The following is a 21,742-nucleotide window of genomic DNA, read 5'->3' on the forward strand; positions in this document are numbered from 1 at the left end:
TAATGCTCAAGAGTGTATACCTATTAATAGAAGTAAAAAGTCTAAGGTGTTATAGCAAGTGTTACAGCGAGTGGTCCCAAGGACAAACCGAGCGGCACATGGGGAGTCGGAGAATCAACGTTTATTCACCGGCGGGCTCAGAGGGGTCTCGCCACCAAATTCTGAGCCGCGTCTAACCAATTCTTCCCACTTTTATTAAGTTGGGGTGATCCAAGGGGAGAGGGGTCTCAGGTGACAATCCCCGCCAGGTAATGTTTAGTGTTTGCACTAGGCAATAGGATTAGTGTTATGCTGTTGTGCCAAATGTTAGGTCAGTGATATGTTAATGTACCAGGTGTTAGGTTAGTGACATGCTAATGTGAGTCCTCCGTGAGGGGTGGGGGTCTCAGGCGGCCGCTGTGCCAAGTAATAGATGGGAGTTTTCCTTATCAAAGGAACAGGTTACACACATCTTCAATTCTTCAAATTTAGATATACATACATATTCTCTCTCTCTCTCTCTCTCCACTCGGGACATTTTGTTAAATTGTGAGGTAGAGGTCTAGTTTTAGTTTATTCCATATGGCTAACCAATTGAACCCAGCAATTAATTATCTATTTTAAATTATCAAGTTATACAGGTGTACTGTATTTACAAATTATTTTTAAAAAATAGCATCTATACAATACTAAATAGTCCCATCCTATTTTTACACATATATTTACTCAATAGTTATTTTATGTCCTTCAGTAATATTTTATAATTTTCTCCATAAAGGTCACGCATAGCTTTAGAGTTATTTCTAGGAATTCAGAATCTATATTTACTGAAAAATAATTTTAACGTACTCTAATTACCCAGTAAATACACCTCTCACTTATTTGATTAATATTGGCTCAATTTTCAGTTTGCCACCATCTTCCATTTTGGAATATTTAGAATTCTAAATCAAACTCCAAACTTTCAGTTAAAAATACATCCTGCAATATATTTCTATTTTCTTTCATGAATTTGGTAAAATAAGATAGTATTCGAAGCGAACAAAATATTCTCCCTGGTCTGAAAAAGGTTTCAAATGCTCGTTTGCTAAAACAAAGTTAAACTTTTCGTGAGAAAAAACCCTCATCACAAGACACATCTGAACTCAAATAGGGTGTTAAAATACTAAATCAACTGATTCCCTTTCGTTTCCGAAGCTTCCATTAATCATGTCAATAAAAGTTAAATTCGCCTAGAAGACTGCCACCACCAAAAAACTGTGAAGGGAGAGGGGGGGAAAAAAAACCCTGTCAATAAAATCTGCCTTGCTTTTCTGCCTGTAAAGGCTGTGGCTATTTATGATCAATTTTATTTAAGGTTAGCAACTATCCTCTCTCTATTTGCACTGGAGAATCATTATGGTTGCTAACCCTGGAACAAACTACAGCAAGCTGCTAACCAGCAGTTAGAACTGTCTGCCCTAGTAACTTTCTATTTACAACTCATGTTTGAAACCACTAGTTGTTCCCCCAACTGTGTCTGTCCTGAGTGAAGAGTGGCATGACTCTCAAATCATCAGCCAGCCTCTCCAAGAGAGGATGGTCACCGTATTCCCTCAAAGCCACTTTTACATATGACACATAACCTGTATTTTTGGTCAGAATATCCCAAACCTTCTAAATTTGGTGAAAATCTACCCAACCATTTTTTTACATTGTAATTACAGATGCAAGGATAGAAATTTAATTGTATTATCAAGTTTAATAGGCTGTGTGTAAAAAACAAGCACTCTTAAGACTGCAGACAAAATAGGAAATCAATTCAGTAAAAATACTTACCAAAAATACCTTGTATTTCTTACAAAAATCTCTTACAACTAAACTCAAACAAAAAAAGTTACAGCAGGTTAGTGAGGTTCTATACCTGTGTTGTCCTATAAAGTAGCCAGCCACATGTGGGTGGTTATGCATTTAGTTAGTTTGTTTTTGAAACAGGGTCCCACTATGTTGCTCAGGCAGAAGTGCAGTGGTGCAAGCATAGCTCACTGCAGCCTGGAACTCCTGGGCTCAAGCGATCCTCTTGTCTCAGCCTCCTGAGTAGGTGGGACTACAAGCACACACCACCATGCCTGGCTAACTTTTTTTAAATTTTTTATAGAGATGGGGTAGTGCTATATTGCCCAGGCTGGTCTTGAACTCCTGGGCTCAAGTGATTCTCCTGCCTCAGCTTCCCTGAGTGGTAGGACTACAGGTATCAGCCACTGCACATGGCCAAAAATTTTAATTAAAAATAAGTAAGCTTAAAAATTTAGCACATCAGTCTTAGTAGCCACATTTCAAGTGCTCAACAACCACATGTGGAGGTTACCATATTCCACAAAGCATCTCAGAAAGTTCTACTGAACAATGCTGCTGTATAGGTTATCTTTCAAAATAGCTTGTTAGTACCTAGTACAAACTGCTGTTGAGTCTAAGAATCTAAAGACCTCCAAAATATGTTAATGATCATGTCAAAATAGTATATCTATTTTTCAAAAAAATAAACATAAATGCGTATTTGTCTGTGAAGCATTTAAGGAAATACCATATGTAAGTACTTCCCAATATAACAAAAGAGACCCAAATATTTTTTGCTTGAATTTTTAAAAAGCATTGCATGTGTCCAAGGAAGAAACAAAGTTTATGCTTTAAAAAGATATCAAAAGGTCTTTTTTCCAAGTTTAGGTTTAAAACAACAGTAAAACTTTGAAATATAAGGATAAGAGTGGTTTCTTTCATCTGCTCAGCAGCAAATCATCTCTCATCCCTGACTTCCTCTACCTCTTCCGTGTTAGATTACTGGAAACACTTTAACAGTGGGAACTGGGACCACAGCCCTCTTTTCCCCCTAGAAACAAAAGCACTTACTTCCCAAATCTAATAACTGAAAGCAAATAATAAACTCTAACAAACCAGTAATTAAAAAAAACATGATACAATTTAAAGATGAGCACAGGAGCTAGATAGACATTCCTCCAAAGAAGATATACAAATGGCTAAAAAGCACATGAAAAGGATGCTCAACATCATTCGTCATCAGGGAAATGAAAATCAAAACCACAATGAGACACCACTTCACACTCAGTAGGATAACTACAATCAAAAAAATAGATGCAAGCGTTGGTGAGAATGCTGAGAAATTGAAAAACTCTTACACTGCAGGTAGGAATGTAAAATGGCTCAGCTGCCTTCGAAAACATTCTGGCATTTCTGCAAAAAGTTGAACATTAAGAGTTACCCATATGACCCCACAATCCCCTATCTAGATATACGCCCAGTAAAAACAAAAACATACATCCATCCAAAAAACTGTACATGAATGTTTAGGGCCACATTATAACAGCCATGAAGTGGAAATAACTCAAATGTCTATCAACTGATGAATAAACAAAATATGTATCCATACAACGGAATATTATCCAGCAATAAAATGTAACTGACAAGGGTAAACCACCATATCCACATGCTGTCTTTATTTCTGATATAATGTTTTGCAAAGGAAGGTTTCAATAACAAAAATATGAATGGTGGAAAACAATATCCTAAGTTAACACAGGAAAAGTAATACACGGAATGGATAAAACTCACTATACCTGGAAAATTAACTAGCTTTCGCTAGAATAATATAGTGCCTGAATTTAGACCTTTTGAATAACATTTAGAAATTTCCATTTGAAGCTGTGTAAGGAAAGCACATCAACTTTCTGAAATTACCTCTCATCAAAAATGTTTCAAGCAGAAATTTCTGAAATTCCAATATCTGGATACTAAAGGGATCATGATAGATACAATAAAATAAGTTCTTTAGATGTGTCAAAATGAGCCCAAAGTAAAAATGTAGAAAGATGATGGCAAAACATCTTTCTATTTTTTATTTTTTTTTAATTTGGAGTCAAACTGATATACATAGTCAAATACATTATTTTTACACAGAAACATCTTAGTTTTTGCTGTATTGACTATAACTACTGTTCACAGAAGTACTGGTCTCTTTGCTACTTTTTCACCATAGAATTAAAGCTGGAATGACAATGATAAAAACACCAACAGTTGTTTAAAAACCTGGCCTAAAAGAGCAAGAAAACCACAGTGAGTTCAGCTTAACAAACAAAGCACATAAAACCGCCCAAAATTTTGGAGGAATACTGTTACTTTAAAAGGTTCATCCTTTTCATGCTAACACAAAAAATCTAGACATCTAGATAGCTCATCTTTATTATAGCAAATATATAGCCTTAATCTTTGCTAGGACATAAGGATCCCTCCCCTCCCTCCCCCACACTGCCCCCACAGGCAGAGGGAGAGTGGAGAGATCAAATTCTAGAGTCAAGTTATATGACCACCGAGTAGGAGTAAGCCCCGGTTAAATTATTGTATAGCACTGAGGCTAGGAGCTGAGAAACATCAAACAATCATATATAGAGCAAAAAGATCTGAATATACTTTCAAATAAGAACATCCACTGAAGCACTGCTGTGTTCGGCTACAGTCAGGGGGCGGGGGTGAGAGAAGCAGTGACGCAGAGCCAGGAATCTAGTCTCAGAGCCAAGGCAAAAACTGCACAGCCACTTTTATTTTAAGTACTAAGTTGTTCTGATGAAATGATGAGGATTGAGCGATACAGGAAGGTTTCAAGGGGATGTGGGACTGAACCAGGTCTGATACATAGGTAGAATCTAGACAGAAGTGGGGAAGACATTTTGTAAAGGCAGAATCAGCCCCTCTTCTAGCCTTAAAACACTAAGGCAGGAGCCAGGCACGGTAGCTCACGCCTGTAATCCCAGCACTCTGGGAGGTCAAGGTGGGAGGATCACTTGAGGTCAGGAGTTCGAGACCAGCCTGAGCAAGAGCAAGACCACCCCCCCATCTCTGATAAAAATAGAAATTAGCCAGACAGCTAAAATGTAAAATGGCTAGTGAATTCTAAATGTATCTAAAATTAGCAAAGACTGAAATCATTTCAATTTATACCATCATAAAGAATTCTGTATTCAAAATAAAGTCACTGAGATAGCTCCGCCTAATGTGAGAGATGTTACACAATGCTATTCTCTGGGGGATAATTTCTTGGGGAGAGAGAAACTCACTTATATTCTAGCAGTTAGAGTACTTCTATATTATCTTCTATATATATATATATACACACACACATATATACACACACACACACACACACACACACACACATTAGAGGAAGGACAAAAAAAATTTAAATAACTTTGACCTGTATCAGTGGTTCTCAAACTTTGGCATACATGAGTCTCCTCAAGAGCTGTGAAAGCACAGACTGCTGGGCCCTATTCCTGATTTTCTGATTCCAAAGAAATGGAGTAGGGTCTGAGAAGGTGCAGTTCTAACAAGTACTCAGGTGCTGTAGATGCCACACATTCGATCTAGATTATGCTAAACCTTGTTCGTCATGTGAAAGGTTTGAGTTTATCAGGCAGGGAAATTACACTGCAAGATCTGTGGTTTTTAAATTATATGGAGAATAGAGCTTTCACATATAACATTTTATTTGTTCCAATATGTATTTTTCACATCTATAATTTCTGAAATAGAGTACATCTTCCAATCAATGGTGTGTCATAGTTTAATTGGCAATAATTTTTCTTAGTGGCACATAAAATAATGATGTGAATTAAAATTTACAGGCAGTTGATTCACTGAAATATAGTATTATCACTTCTGATGCAACACAATGGTGCTATATGGCGGAAACAAGTTTTATTCCCATTTTACAGATGAGGAAATAGATTTCAGGACAATATAAGCTGTCACATAGCTAGTAAATGACAGGCAACATCAGAAACTCCAAAATTTTTGACACGTAAAGGAACATCTTTCTCCTATATGATAATGCTTGTAACAATGGCCCGTAGTTCACTCACCGGAGAGGAGGAAAGACGTGGGCAAGCCAGTGCACCATAACACCGCAACACCAGGAGGGGGAAAAAAAAAAAAAAGAAAAGGATTTCATGGGCTCAGGTGTAAAATACCCAATTGAAGAAATCAAGATGAAGCGCTTCACGATTTTTATTAAGAAACTATAAATAAATGAAAGCAGCCAAAGGAACCACCTCCACAAATGTGGAGACAGAACAGCAGTTCGGGAACACGGTTTCACATAATGCTGCGAGATACAGAATATGACATCATGTCTCCAAAGAGACAGACGCTGGTTTAAGGGTTTACTTTAAATTACAGTAGGAGATACCATGAAGTCAGGTTTGTGCCAAGATGGGCACTGGGCCTGGAGAGTGGCCAGAACACCATGCACAACCAGCTCTCCGAGAGACTAGAAGCCCAAGGCATTTCAGCAGCATTAAACAGAAAGGACTCCAAAAAACTCACAAACTTAGCTTCTGATCAAACGTGGTTTGGAAAGGTATGACTTTCTGAAATACTATTCTGTAGGCTGCCAAATGTTTTTTGTAATTTTAAAAATTAAGGGAAAAATTAAAATAGAAATTCTAACCAATATTATTTGTCATAACATCCTGCATATTCCCATTCCCTACTGCAAGTCTACTACTAAAAGAGCCATTATATTATGCAATCTTCTCAGCACTTTCTATAAAGTACTCTTACACCTTTACTTGGCTTAAGGAAATGTTTCAATTCCTAGGAGAAGAATGTGCAAATATTCTTATTCATCAAACAAATCCTCCTCACTAAAACAACTCGAAGCTCAGAGGAACACACAGTCTAAGCTAATAATTCTTCTGGGGTACAGATAGTTTTCATCTCTGAAAGGAACTCTAAATACTACTAAAATCTCACATTCAACTTCTGCCGAGGAAAATGAAAAACAAAAGAGGCCACAAAGCTTCTGCTGTGACCATTACATATACTTTAAAACTTGAATACCTTGATTCAGATAAGCAAAGAGTTATCACAAAGACTGCATGGGATGGACCCTACAATCAGACATGAGCCACCTGGTTGCTCTATTAAAGCTGCAAGCCAACTTTAAAACTGTAAGGAAGAACTGCCCAGAGCAATTAAGATATGTCTATTTTTCCTGCTTGGTTTTAGGTTCATTATAAATGTTTAAGTCTTAGGCTGATTTAGGGGAAAGCATTTAAATGTTTATAAACAGCCAATAACCGCAGCACTATATTCTGACAATTATAGCACTAAAAAAGCTACAGTGTTATTAAGTTTGACACAACTTCTGAGCAAAATAACCCAGAGTTAAAGGCAACGCATACATCTAAATCAACTTTTCTGTCAAAATAACTACTCCATACTCCCCCAACCAGACAAACGACAACAGGTTCTAAGTAAAGGCTGACTCATGCAGGGTAAACAACAGCAAATGACACTACTTGAGATTACCAGCTAGTGGCAATTACCAATCCTTTTCAAGTCAAGGCAGATTCCCCCTTTAAAGGTGATGCTTGTCTCATTCAAATTCCTGAGAGATCAATATTCAAGGTAAGAAAGCCATTATTATTATAATTCTCATCACTTGGGTGTGAACAGATGCTAAGAAAGACGGAGTCAGCACAAAGCACTGCTTCCTACTCCAGCAGCCTCGGAAGTATGGCCTGTCCTCATGCCCTGGCAGCCATGGCACAAGACCATGGCCTGGGCTCAGCTTGGAACACTCCCACTGGTGGATATGAATCTCTCACGGAGTAACTCAAGGTCACAGGCAGCAAAACTACAGGAGAAACTCTCAGGGAAGATGGAAGAGCACAGCTACAGGGGTAGGGCATGCCCAGCTGCCACAATTCCCAAGACAGATCCAGTGGCACGACCACGGTTGCTGCTGCTCCTGTTGTCCAGCCTTTCTGACTCCACCACCTGCTTCAGTCATTCCAGTAAACTATATTTCCAGTTAAAATAGCCGAAGTCAGTTTGTATTGTTTGGAACCCCAAAGCCTGGACTGACAGGCCTCACCATTTCAGTCTCAATTTTATTTTTGTTAAAATTAAGCATTTTTTAAAAACCTGTTTAGTCGTTTTGTTTTGGTTTTAATAACAAAATCATTTCACTTAGTACAAAAATTTGAAAGTAGAAATGAAGTCACATCATTTATAATCCCACCACCTAGACAGAAACAACCATAATCACTTTGGAGCAAACTTGCTTCCAAAACAGACATTTCTTTTTTTTTTTTTTTTTTTTTTTTGAGACAGAGTCTCACTTTGTTGCCCAGGCTAGAGTGAGTGCCGTGGCGTCAGCTTAGCTCACAGCAACCTCAGACTCCTCGGCTTAAGCGATCCTACTGCCTCAGCCTCCCAAGTAGCTGGGACTACAGGCATGCGCCACTATGCCCGGCTAATTTTTCTATATATATTTTTAGTTGTCCGTATAATTTCGTTCTATTTTTAGTAGAGACGGGGTCTCGCTCTTGCTCAGGCTGGTCTCGAACTCCTGACCTTGAGCGATCCACCCGCCTCGGCCTTCCAGAGTGCTAGGGTTACAGGCGTGAGCCACCGCGCCCGGCCCAAAACAGACATTTCTGACACCAAAGAACAAACAGGAGGCAGTAACCATTCTTGAGATCTATAAAGTCATTAAGCCAGGGTGGCCACGCGATTCACCATCCAGTACACCTCTGAGAATGCAGGGGCTTCTTCCCTCCGGCCCCTATTAATAAGCAAGCCAAGAAAACATACACTAAATCGCAACTACTCCTGGCAAACCAAAGTGTATAGTTCCCCTACATATCTGAATCGTCCAGCCTACTCATTAGGAACCCCTATTTTAGAAACAGTCCCACTCATCAGAAGGGGCTATGAATTATAAATTCTTCCTACCTAATACAATTTATTATCAGTTGTTAAAAAGAGGAACAAGATAAACCTTCCTAATCAATACAATTATTTAATGAAAAGCTTCTCAAACAAAAACTGTAATTTAAGATCAGAAAATACAAAATATAGGTATCATTCCTTCTTTCCTATTAAGTCAGAAAGAAAAGTTACAATTTATCTTCGCAGAGGAAGTCACTCAATAAAAAATACACAGAGAACAAAGAACTTTTTCCCTAAATTATCGAGGTACCACTGAAGCAGTTAACATCTAGTTCTTCTCAACCAAAATAGTGTATCTTTGTTTTCTCCTCTTGTAAGTAGGTCAGGGCTCTTAAGAAGGCTGGAGGGGAAAAAATGGCCTGAATATCAAAATATATTGTTTCAAACATACTCCTAAGAGCTGACAAGATGTGACAGGATGAGAGGAAAAAATAAAAACACAATTAACAAAATCTAGTTAGAGCCAGATTTAGGAATAATACTCTACAATATGAAGCAAACACAGAAAAACCACTAAAGTATGGAAAATCAGAACCCAGATCTAGATACAGTGATACATGGTCGATAAGAGTAAGGAACACCAGTCCTCTGAGCTTAATTTTGCCCCCTTTTAAACTAGGATCTTGCTTTGTAACAACAGCTTCACTTTTGACTTCTTGTCTTACTCAGAAACTGCTCCTTACCTACAGGCTATTTTCTTACCTCCTTTCTCAAAGTATTTTTTTGAAGATGAATCCTGCTGAAATTCCCTATGTCCACTGGTCAAACTTTATTTATAGTAGAATAACCTGTGTATCAAACACATTGGGCACAGCACAAAATGGTCCATCTTAGTCCATTTGGGCTGCTATAACAAAATACCATAGACTGTGTGGCTTATACATAACAGAAATTTATTTCTCGCAGTTCTGAAGGCCACAAAGTCCCAGATCGAGGTGCCAGCAGACTCAGTGTCTGGTGAGGACTCATTTCCTAGCTCACAGATGGGGTTTTTCCAGAGGTGCCCTCACATGGTGGAGGGACCAAAGGGGTCTTTCTTAGGCCTCCTTTATAAGAGCACTAATCCCATTCATGAGGGCTCTGTCCTTATGACCTAATCATCTTCCAAAGGTTCCACTCTCCTAATACCATCAATATCATTAGGGATTAAGATTTCAACATAAGAATTTTGGGGGAACACAAACATTCAGACTACACAGCAAGGCCAAAAGTAAATTTTCTATAAACTTTATCCTTTTATGGGGTGATGGTGAAATAATCATTTCATCCAGAGGCATTTATTAAAACATTTCTTTAAAATGAGTTCAAAGAAAGTAAAAAACATACAGAAATCATTGAAGGCATTATACATTATGCCAGGTTTATAATGTTTTCTACATATAGACCCTTCCCGAACAGAAATGGCGGGCCCTTAATTTTTAAAGCCTAAATATAGATTGTAGTTTTAGAAAGTACAGGATGAACTAAATGCTAACTATCGAAACTCACTTAAATATAAAAATCAGATGATTTCTGGGCAATGTCAAAGAATATTGCTTTGACATGGCAATTCTTAAAACACATTTTTTTCCTCTATATGTTGTATTTTCAATACACTCTTGGCTTATTGTGGGCCTTTAATTTCCACACATGAAAATATTTACCTGATATGTACTGAAGGGTTTATTTACTAAATATTTACCATAGTGTTTAAGCTGCTTAATTAAAGTAACATTCGGCAATACTATTCCAGTTCACTGACTGTAATATTTTATTTTTATTATTATCATTGTTTGTTTGCCTTTTAAGGAACCATTTTTACCAAAATGGATGGAAGAGTTTAAAGGAAAAAAGATGTAAGAACTCTAAGTACAAAACTGGTGTCAGAATACAAAGTAAATTAACTTTAAAAAGGATTGTATGGTAAGGAAAGAATGTAAACTTCTTTTTAAGAGTCTCATGTTCTACCAACTAGCTGGGCAGAGTAAACTTCTTTTTAAATTTTGCTTCTAAAGAACTTGAATTTTGATACCAAAATTAGATGGTGACATATTGAGGTATATAACAGCGCTGGTTAAGCTAAATTTAGATGTTCTTTCTTTGAAACATCCACCAGCTCCTAGACCATTTATTGAATAGTTAGTTATCTTGTCCTAAACACTTTATATACATTATTTCAGTTAAAGCTAATATTCAATTGGTACAGATTATATCCACTTTACACATATAGAGAAACTGGGGCCCAGAGGTGGTTACCTATTTGCTCAAAGTAAACAAAGTGATTTAGTGGTCAAGTTCATTTGAAAATTTGGCCTGACTCCAAAGCATATGCTCATTCCTCTATGTCAAGCTGCCTGTCATACCACCTACCACCTCTTCACCATCCATTTTATATGCACTGTCTCCTTAAATCCTCACAGTTCTATATGTGGTGGGCATTACCGTCTTTATTTTAAAGACCAGGAAAACTAAGACTTAAAGAGGTTAGGCAGGTTGCCAGGATTTAGCTCCAAAGCCCACATACTCTTTCCAATATATCATACTGTTTTCAGATCTAACATTCTATAGATCTAACATCACAAGATGATGCCCTCCTTTACAGGAAACAATGAGACTGTACAGAAAGATTAACCCAGACATCATCTTTCACGGCCATTGCAACTCTCATCTTTCTCCCTTCACACATCTCCATCCCCTCACCCAGCACAATGACCAAACACCTTCTGGATCTGCATTACCATCCATCACTCTCCTACCACGCACACATGTGATCTTAAATGCTAAACAAAATTAGGAGGAAATCTTCCCGCCAAGAAAAGGTCATTAGGGCCACTGTCATAGTCTGCCACGCTCTGCCTGGTAACCTTACTCCATCCAAGCCCAAGGACGAGGTCAAGTTTTGAACATTTTTTAAATTAAAAAAATAAATATTTCCCACTGTCATTTCTAACTTGTGTCACAATCAGCTGGTGGATGACAGGCAACATTTCTAGGTTTGCCACTTCATCTATAAAATGAGTATTGATCTCAAATGACCCTTCCACTTTAAAGCTCTAAGTTATCTAATGTACATCCCCTGTTCCTTTACCTGCTTGTGATAAAGAAGCTGACACTTTATTGGTGGGGCAGATAAAACCCTGAATTAAAGCCAACTGTTATTAGGTTCTACTGTATACACAAAGACCTACTCATAGGCACACACAAAGTCCAATCTGAAACAAGCAACAAAAAACAATCTAGAGCTTGTGTTTGCCAACCTAAAATGAACCATCTATTTTTAGCTCACATCCACTTGAGAGAGGGCCTGGGCTCATCTACAGCAGCCAGCTGAACAGGGCTCAACGATGAGTCTGGAGGAAGCAGGATCTCCAATCCTTAGGAGAGACCCTTTGGCTTGACTACAGCTATGAATTGAACATGAGAATGAAAAGCTACGAAAGCCTAAAGCTTGCCAAAGAAGTAGCATTTGAAATATAATTCTACTTTGGTATTTTATTTATTCTAGTAGAAGGTGAGTCCAGGGCTAAAAAAGCCTGGATACATGTACATTCTAATCTTAAATCTCTAAGCCTAGATGATGACATTTCACATTTGAGGAGCCTAAGATAGGATCAAAGGTGGCAAGATTAAAATTAAAACCCTAAAGTCATGTGCAAAACAACCTTAAATAATGAATGGTGAATTGAGGGTTATAAAGAAAGTTGAGAATTTTAATAGAATCTGAATTTGAAGGATAGGCAAAAAAAAATTTTAATTTCACTCATAAAGGTTACATTATCTTTAAATCATAGCACATTAATAAATATCTGCAGTTCAGCAGATATTTAAATTTAAATGTAACTGGTATACACAACATTTTGTCAGTCCAGTGCAGAGACCTGTGCCTGGGGTTCTGGCTGCTGCATCAGCGGGAGGGAAGGGAAACAGCACCAGCCAGATGGGTAACCTAAGTCGCAATCCCAGCTCTGCATTACGCAGCCGGGTGTTCCTCCAAGGCTGTGGCAATTCAAACACCAAGCGGGTACTTCCACAAGGAAGAACTACCAGAGAGAAGCCACTGGGGCTGAGGAGCTGCCAAGGGCACCAGGCCCGAGCCAGCCAATTGGTCAGAAGACTGTCCAGGTACCCCACTCCCAGCCAGCCAAACCCACACACTAGCTGGAGACCCCACCGCAGGCAAGGGGAACACAGGGAGGTTAGGCAAAGCAGCTCTGGAAAGAAACACCTCACAAGGCTGTTTAGAAGAGAGTAAAACAAGAAGATACTATACTTGCTAATAAAAAATACAAAAATTTTTTCTTAGAGAATACTTCCTTACCAATTGCCTGAGAAATACTTATTCAAATAAGCATCTGTGTCTACCACATGGGCCAAAAGATGTGCAAGGTACCCAAGCATGAAGACAAAACAGGGAAAGCTCCTTGTCGCTCAGCCTAGGGGGGTGACAGACACTATTCTCAGAACAGAGGCAGAAGGACCTCTGCAGTCGGGTGGGAGGGGCTGCTCACAGGGCAGGCAGCATCTGAATGGCGAGGTTCAGGCAAAGGGAAAGCACGTTATGAAAATAAGAAGAGTAAAAGACCCAGAGATGACAGGCGAAGAGTGCCAGACTCTGCATGACCTTCTCAAGCAACACCATGTCTCTTTTAGGAATGTAATCCTGGAGATGATGCAAAGGGCGGAGGAGGAAGGGAAGAGGCTGGTGGCAGTCAGGACTGGGCAACCTCTGAGGCCAGGGGCCAGGAATGGCTGAATAAAAGCAGTACCGTAAGTTCAGGTGGGAGCAGATGGGTTTGGGAAGGGCTTCTGCAAAGTAATCAGCAGGATCTAGTGAGCAACTAGGTGTGGACTATGAGGAAAAGTGAGGAGACAGGGTAACACTGGGGCTTTTGAGTTTAGAGACTTTTTTTTTTTTTAAGAGACGGTCTGGCTATGTTGGCTGGAGTGTGGTAGCTATTCACAGGCGCGATCATAGCACACTGCGGCCTTGAACTCATGGGCTCCAGTGATCCTCCTGCCACAGCCTCCCAAGTAGCTGGGACTACAGGCGCACAACACTGCACCCAGCTAGACACTTTTAAAAATTAAAATGAGCAGACAGACAAAATTTTGGAGACAGAAGGAAGGGTCATCCCCATGTCACCACGAGGCAGGGTAAAGCCTATGGACCCCACTGTTGCCCCACTGTTAGACCCTGGCAATTAAGAAGTAACATGGGCCGGGCGTGGTGGCTCACATCTGTAATCGTAGCACTTGGGAGGCCGAGGCGGGCAGATCGTTTGAGCTCAGGAGTTCGAGACCAGCCTGAGCAGGAGCGAGACCCGTCTCTACTAAAAATAGAAAGAAATTATCTGGCCAACTAAAAAAATATATATATAAAAAAAATTAGCCAGGCATGGTGGTGCATGTCTGTAGTCCCAGCTACTCGGGAGGCTGAGGCAGGAGGATCGCTTGAGCCCAGGAGTTTGAGGTTGCTGTGAGCGAGGCTGATGCCACGGCACTCTAGCCCGGGCAACAGAGCGAGACTCTGTCTCAAAAAAAAAAAAGTAACATGAACATGAAGCCTGGCACAGAGATGATAATGGCTCCAGCAGCTGCTGCAAAGAAAAGCTTGATGGTTAGATACACGTATCAGCAAAAATCCTTACTATTTGCTGGGCTAAGATTAGGGAACTTCCTTTTATCCTTGCATAGAGCTCACAAAGTTTCCTGTCACCTTCTACTTTCTTTCAAAGATATTTATGATGTTCATTTAAATCCACAGGGGCAAGTTACACATGGGGTAATTTTTGTCACTGACCCCAGAGCCCCTGAGGGTAGCCATAAAACAAAAGGATTATTTATGCCCTCTTCCCTGCCCTGCAACCACATTTTACAAGAGAGAAGAGTCAATGAAGCACAGATTGGCCATATAACCTATCTATCAGTACAGTCAGGAGGGATTAGACAAGATAATGAGTTTGGTTTAGGGCCAGTTAAATTTGAGATGTCAAGAGACATTTCATGGTGATATAAAGTAAACAGCTGGACATACACATCTGTAGCTAAGGATGGAGAGCCACAGATATAAATGTGGGAGCCACCAGCTCATAGATGGCATTAACACCATGGAAACAGACGAGAGCATCGAGCAACTTCAGAGAGGATGCAGATGGGAAGAGCAACAGATCTAGGATAGAGACCCTGAGGAAAGGCCAACATTGGGACAAAGGAGAAACCAACAAAGAAACTGAGAAGCGAGACTTTCAATTTTTCTTCTTCTCTCCCAACTTCCTCAAGGTATTAAAACATGTTCATATATATGTATTCCAGTGCCAGGTATATTTGAGTACTGACGACAACCGTAAGTTTTACCAATTTCAGTAAGTTGCCAGTTAATGACAGTAATCTTTCATTTGCCCAGGAATTGTCAGGAAAAAAGAATTCCACATGAGTAACATTTCCAGATAAAGGAAGCTTTTCCCTTTATGTTTAAGATTCACAGCCCAGGCTGGGCGCGGTGGCTCACGCCTATAATCCTAGCACTCTGGGAGGCCGAGGTGGGCGGATCGTTTGAGCTCAGGAGTTCGAGACCAGCCTGAGCAAGAGCGAGACCCCATCTCTACTAAAAAAAAAAAAAAATAGAAAGAAATTATATGGACAGCTAAAAATATATATAGAAAAAATTAGCCGGGCATGGTGATGCATGCCTGTAGTCCCAGCTACTTGGGAGGCTGAGACAGGAGGATTGCTTGAGCTCAGGAGTTTGAGGTTGCTGTGAGCTAGGCTGACGCCACGGCACTCACTCTAGCCTGGGCAACAGAGTGAGACTCTGTCTCAAAAAAAAAAAAAAAAAAAAAAGATTCACAGCCCAAATGCCTTCAAGAACCTGGTAGATGAGTGTGAAGAACCAAGATACAGACACTGAATGTTGGGTCCTGGTTCTACTGGAGTGGACCTGCGCCTCCTACGGGCATTCAAATCCAGCGTTTTGTAGAGAAAAATGGAAGGCCCTTGTATTAAATATTTGCAGCACCATATGAAGTAGGAATCAAAACCATACCTTCATGGGCTTCTAACTACTACACAAGGCAACATGTTAAACTTTTCTTATATTTAATATCTCCAAGGTCTTTTTCTCCTGCCATTAATATTTCTCTCCATAGATGAAGTGCTAATAAATTCTGTGTTGTAAAAGGCAGCACTTTTTAAACTGATCAGCTCCATGGCTTTGGGTAACTTAATTCCAGGTCTGAGTTTCTCTTCATCTATAAAATGGAGATGATAGTATTGCCATAAGGACTAACTGAAAGAGTGTTTTGAAAAGGTTATCTATCACTCAGTGAAAGTCAGTCTTTAATGAAGGATCAAAGGAGGAGGAAGGAAGAGGAGGAAGAAAAGAATGAGTAAATGACGATGGCCTTTCAGTTCGTCATTGATCATCAAAGTGCCAATAATGTCTAAGTGCCACACATACCAAAAGAACAAGAAGTTAAACCTTTTGTTGGCTTCTTACTTTCTTGTTCAAAGTTTTTAACCATTAAATGAACAAAATACAATATGACAACTTAATGGAGCCTAACAAAATGTGCTGAAGTTACTAAAATGAAGTTTAAGTCTTGGTATTTGAATTGACTATATTGATGACATTTTTGGTCATCTTGTTTAAAAGGCTGCTACTACTTCAAGGAAGCAAATTTTATAATCCTAAAAAGTCAGAGTTACATTTATATTTAAATGCTGATCCCCTTAACCAAGAACTTACCGAGTTCTCTTCAGAGACAAAAAGATTTCAAATTAAAAACCCAGTGTTACACTAGGCTGGACAAGAAAAGTATATAAGATAGCAAAAATGTGAATTCTATCCATGTGTGCTGGATACATTTCCTCCGATCTCTTTGCCTTGAGACATACACATTGAACTTACTGGAGAAAAGACATGAAGAGCATATACTCTTACTACACACATGCAGCCTAATGCAGGACACCTTGTACATAAAAATATTCAACATCTTTGTTATTCAGAAAATGTACTCTGAAGCACAGGGGTCTGGAGCTGCAAAACTAGCTTTGGAAGTATGTCTCCTACCAACCGGTATGTGGTATTGTTAAAGTCATAAACTTACTGATTTTCTTACCTACAAAGTGGAAATAGAGCCATCAAACTATGTATCTACAAGGACTTTTTAAAGAATTTAAATAATGAACAAGAAAAGGTTCTGTAAAATGAATGCCATTTAAGTTATTTCTTCCCTGGCTAAAGCAGAGCTTTAAAAAAAAAAAAAGAAGAAGAAAAGAAAAGAAAAGAAAAAGAAAACAAAAAACAATGATAGTGTAATTAAAAATAATTATTTTTGGTTTGCTTTTTTTTTTTTTTTTTTTTGAGACATAGTCTCGCTTTGTTGCCCAGGCTAGAGTGCTGTGGCATCAGCCTAGCTCACAGCAACCTCAAACTCCTGGGCTTAAGCAATCCTCCTGCCTCAGCCTCCCAAGTAGCTGGGATTACAGGCATGCGCCACCACGCCCAGCTAATTTTTTCTATATATTTTTAGTTGTCCAGATCATTTCTTTCTATTTTTAGTAGAGACGGGGTCTCGCTCTTGCTCAGGCTGGTCTCGAACTCCTGACCTCGAATGATCCTCCCACCTTGGCCTCCCAGAGTGTCAGGATTACAGGCATGAGCGTCTGGCCTTGGCTTTCTTAAAGAAGAGAAATAACACTGGTCAAATCAATTCCTTTGTACTATGTTCTAAGACTCTCATGGCTGAATTTCAAATACTGGAAGTTACTGGCTTACAGGAATCCTATTTGGAACCTTAGCTGAATCAATTCACCATTTGGGGCATCAGTTTTTTTCCATGTATGTAACAGGGGTGGAGAATGACCTGGATCTCCAAGTTCTCTTCTTGCTATCATGCTTTTTCATTACATTCACACGCATATATGCACACACACACACATATATATACATATACTCACATACATACACACACATACATATATCACTTTATAGATATCAGAATTAAGCACTCGTTAAATGCTTTTGATCAGCTAATAGAAATGATTAAAGCTCAGCTGCATCATTCATAAATGCACTTTTACCTTCCATAATTTCAACTATGTTAAAGTTAGAGAAAAAAATAATAATTGTCATAGTGTGGTAATTCCTCCTAACATTCATTTCGTAAGTATAACCTGGAATGAAGACGGGATATGACTTGTGAATCTCTGATTTCCTCATGAGTTCATTGCCCATGTGTGTCTCAAAGCACAACCATTTATTTTATCCAGCAAAGTGTTATTCTAGTGTTTAAAACACATTGTTTTGCCCCACATGCCCTAAAATGCAAACAATGTAAGAAAGGAAACACCGATGTGTTGCACTTATGGGGGGACATGATGTCAGTCACTATATAGTAATTTCACATTTGCAGATATTAAATATATAGATTTTTCCTTATATACATGTAAGGTATTATGTCCCTGAATCCTTAACAGGAATTTTTTAAGTTTAAAATTGCAGAAGGTACCAAATCATATCATGGAACTAGACAGACCCCTGTTTTTAGAAAAAGTTAACTTCAGTAGATCCACTTTTTTTGCGGGAGGGGAGACCAGGTCTTGCTCTGTTGCCCAGGCTAGTGTGCAGTGGCATCATAATAGCTCACTGCAGCCTCAAACTCATGGGGCTCAAGTGATCCTCCTGCCTCACTGGGCATCCCGAGTAGCTGTGACTACAGCTCCATGCCCCTGCACTTGGCTAATTTTTCTAACTTTTTTTGTAGAGATGGCAGTCTTACTATGTTGTTCAGGCTGGTATTAAACTCCTGGCCTCAAGCGATCCTCCCAAAGTGCTAAGATTACAGGTATGAGCCACCTTTAAAACATTAAATTTGGAAAAATTTCTTGGAAAATTTACATTGATCTAAAAACTCTTATACAAACAAATCCATCAGGAATATCTGGTCCAAAGAATCAGAAGACCTTTAATGTTCCCCATAAAATCTGTGATTCTATTAAACAGTGAGGTAGATGAACAGCCAGTTAAGTTTTACTACTATGATAACCAGCTCCATTTTTGTCATTAGCTGTTAAATCTTTTCTAGCAACTCTGGTGAGGCAAGGGTTAGTAACTTTATTTTTCTTCAGGAGCCAGGATGACTGCCAAACAGAGTCTAAACTGCCACTAGAAAGAAACACATGGCTGATCTTAGGGCAGCAAGAGCAGCAGAAAAGCTACTCAAGGGTACATGACAGTGAAGGAATGAAATGAGGATGAAATGGACAGTGCATAACTAATACATCCAAACACAACTTCTTCATTTGTGTACTTTGAAATAATCACTTGCACCTATGTTGAAATGGAAACAAGTATACCAGGACACCACTACAGCAATAAATCCAGCAATATACTCTCTTCCTCCAACTACAAAAGCTCAGATAAAACTGACAGTCCTAAATTGAGGGGAAAGTCACATGTAACAGATCAGGTGTTTATTACATCATAGGCAGGCAAGGATTCCTCTAGAGAAGTCTTTCATTTATTCAAACACAGACTGTCAAGTTATAATTGATGAATACCCAGTAAGAAAGAAGACAAGCATTTTTAATAGAAAAGGTTGAGCTGAACAAAAAAAAATTCTTTCACAATTCTATATTTAATCCCATCAGACTTCCTTTTCAATAAATGAATATAGTAACACTCAACATAACTTAACTGTAAATCTTCCCCAGCCCTGCATTAAACAGAGACGACTCCTGCAGGCTAAGGATTACCCTGGCCCCATGAAAAAGATGTCCTTTTTTCATTCTGAGTCCAAAGAGTACTTTTAATAATCACTAGTAAACTCCCCCAGAAAAAAAAAAAGCCAGTGAAGGGTACAGGAATTGAAATCCAGATCAGAATTTTAGGGTTTTTTGTTTGTTTGTTTGTTTTTAATTCTTTAAGCTCTGGCTCAAACTGAATGGCAAGAAGAACAAACTGAGGCTAAATTCTATATGGGGGTGTGTGTGTGTGTGTGTGTGTGTGTGTGTTTTGAATACCATAAATTATAATTGATCTATTTACCTTTATCTCTTTTATCAGACATAATACAGAGTTGAATTTTACCTATATCATTTTATCTTTTCTTTTTAAACTAAACATTTAAGAAACTAAACTGTTTTTTATTGACTTTTTAATTTAGTAGAACATTAAAAAGAGGACTCAACATTTGGTATGTGGTATGATAGCAGATAATTAAACAATATTTTTCTCCTTAAAAGAGGAGAATTATGTATCTCCTAAGAGAACAACTCTAAATAACTTTATCAAAGGACAAATAAATAACTAGTGAATGAAATTTCCATTAAATTACTAATCTGAGTTACAGTAAAGGAAATAAGCCATTTTACCTGTACAGTATAATATTGTCAGGATAGAAGGAGCAAAATAATAAGAAAATGCAATAGGATGGAACTTAGGAAGGAACGAACAATTTTTAAAAATTCTTTTCTAAACAAAAAAAGAAACATTAAAATAACAGAGTTCATTGGCATTCTTGTCTGAAAACAGAGTTCAGTGGTTTTTGAATTTTAAAATTAAGTAAAATAAAAAATTTAATTCTTCAGTCATGCTAGCCACATTTGAAATGCTCAATAGGCTTTGTGGATATTCTCGAATCTTTCATCATTGCAGAAAGTCTACTGGATAGCACTGGTCTAAAATATTTTAAACTACTGAAATGATACCTTATGCATTGAACAAGATTTCTACAACAAATTGTTGACAGAAAATACTGAGACAATCATTTCCAATTCCTAACTTTAAATTGGGAATCCTATAATCATGATTAACCGTATATAACATAGAAAAAAGGACATAAAGTATAACAGGCCAGCCTCCTGTCTTTACCTGTGGTGATCCATTTCAGTGTTTCATACTCCCAGTGTCAAGGAATTCATCCACCCTCTGTCTCTCAAATAGTAAATGCTGTCATAATTTCTCCACCAATTTCCAGAGTGGATGAATAACATCTTGCCGCATCTTACTGCATTATTTTATAATCTTCCATTCTAGAGGAAGAATCCATTTCTCTAGACTTTCTTAAAAAGATCTCACTTTATATCCACAATGGTATGTGGATGTTCTAAACATCCACACACATCTCCCTTCCTAAAACCTTTCAATGGCTCTTGGTAAACTTCAACTTAAAATTCAAAAACCTTCCTTTGCCACCTGGGCACAAGATACCTTTCTCCCCTATTTTCTCATCCTTTCCTCAATCTCTTTCCCTGCCTTATAGAATTATTTAGAGTTTCAAGATAGTACCACAACATTTCACTTCACCCTGACTTCACATATGCTGGTTCCTCAGCCTGGAATACTAACATGAGGAATTGGGACTTTAGATTCCAGCCGTCCTGAGACAGGACAGAGCACACCCCCACCACCACCAAAAAAAAAAGAATTCAAATTCCAGCAAGAAAAATGAAAAGGTCTTAACTACAAACGTGTTAAATTTTACAATAAAATTAAGTCACTGAATACTTATTGAGCATCCTCAAGGCCCTGGTACAACAAGGAAGGTTAGAGACTCAATTCCTGTACATCTTTATTTGCAAAAAAAAAAAAAAGAAAGAAAGAAAGAAAAGAAAGCCAACCATCTGTGTTGAATGTTTTGTCATCTGTCTAGAGTGAGAAGCTTGGATCACATAATTTCTTGAAATCCTTACAAAAGTAAGCTTCATTAGCATAAAGAGAATACCCAAATTTGTTTCTCATTAATTATGTCACTTAACTGCTAACATTTAATCAATGGCACACTAAGTACACCTTAGGTGTTTCATAAATGCTTGACTGAATACAAGAATCTACTGCAATTCTTGTATCTTGTTAAAGCTGATTGTACTGACTCCACTTTTACTCGTGCACACTCTATGAAACACAGAAAGTACCACAGTAACATTTAGCTTTACTGGAGAAAAGAGTTAAGAAGCAGGGCTAAGTGAACACTGTCTAGCATATTGTTCAATGTCA

At 38.4% G+C, this 21,742-nt stretch overlaps 1 protein-coding gene across 8 annotated transcripts in view; it reads right to left on the bottom strand.

Moving 5' to 3' along the window:
- Positions 1-21,742, bottom strand: part of SRPK2 (SRSF protein kinase 2) — a 222,111-nt gene that overhangs the window by 100,133 nt on the left and 100,236 nt on the right. The gene's annotated exons all lie outside the window — the stretch shown is intronic.

The sequence above is a fragment of the Eulemur rufifrons genome, chromosome 29 (genome assembly GCF_041146395.1).
Source record: "Eulemur rufifrons isolate Redbay chromosome 29, OSU_ERuf_1, whole genome shotgun sequence".
Classification (NCBI taxonomy): domain Eukaryota; kingdom Metazoa; phylum Chordata; class Mammalia; order Primates; family Lemuridae; genus Eulemur; species Eulemur rufifrons.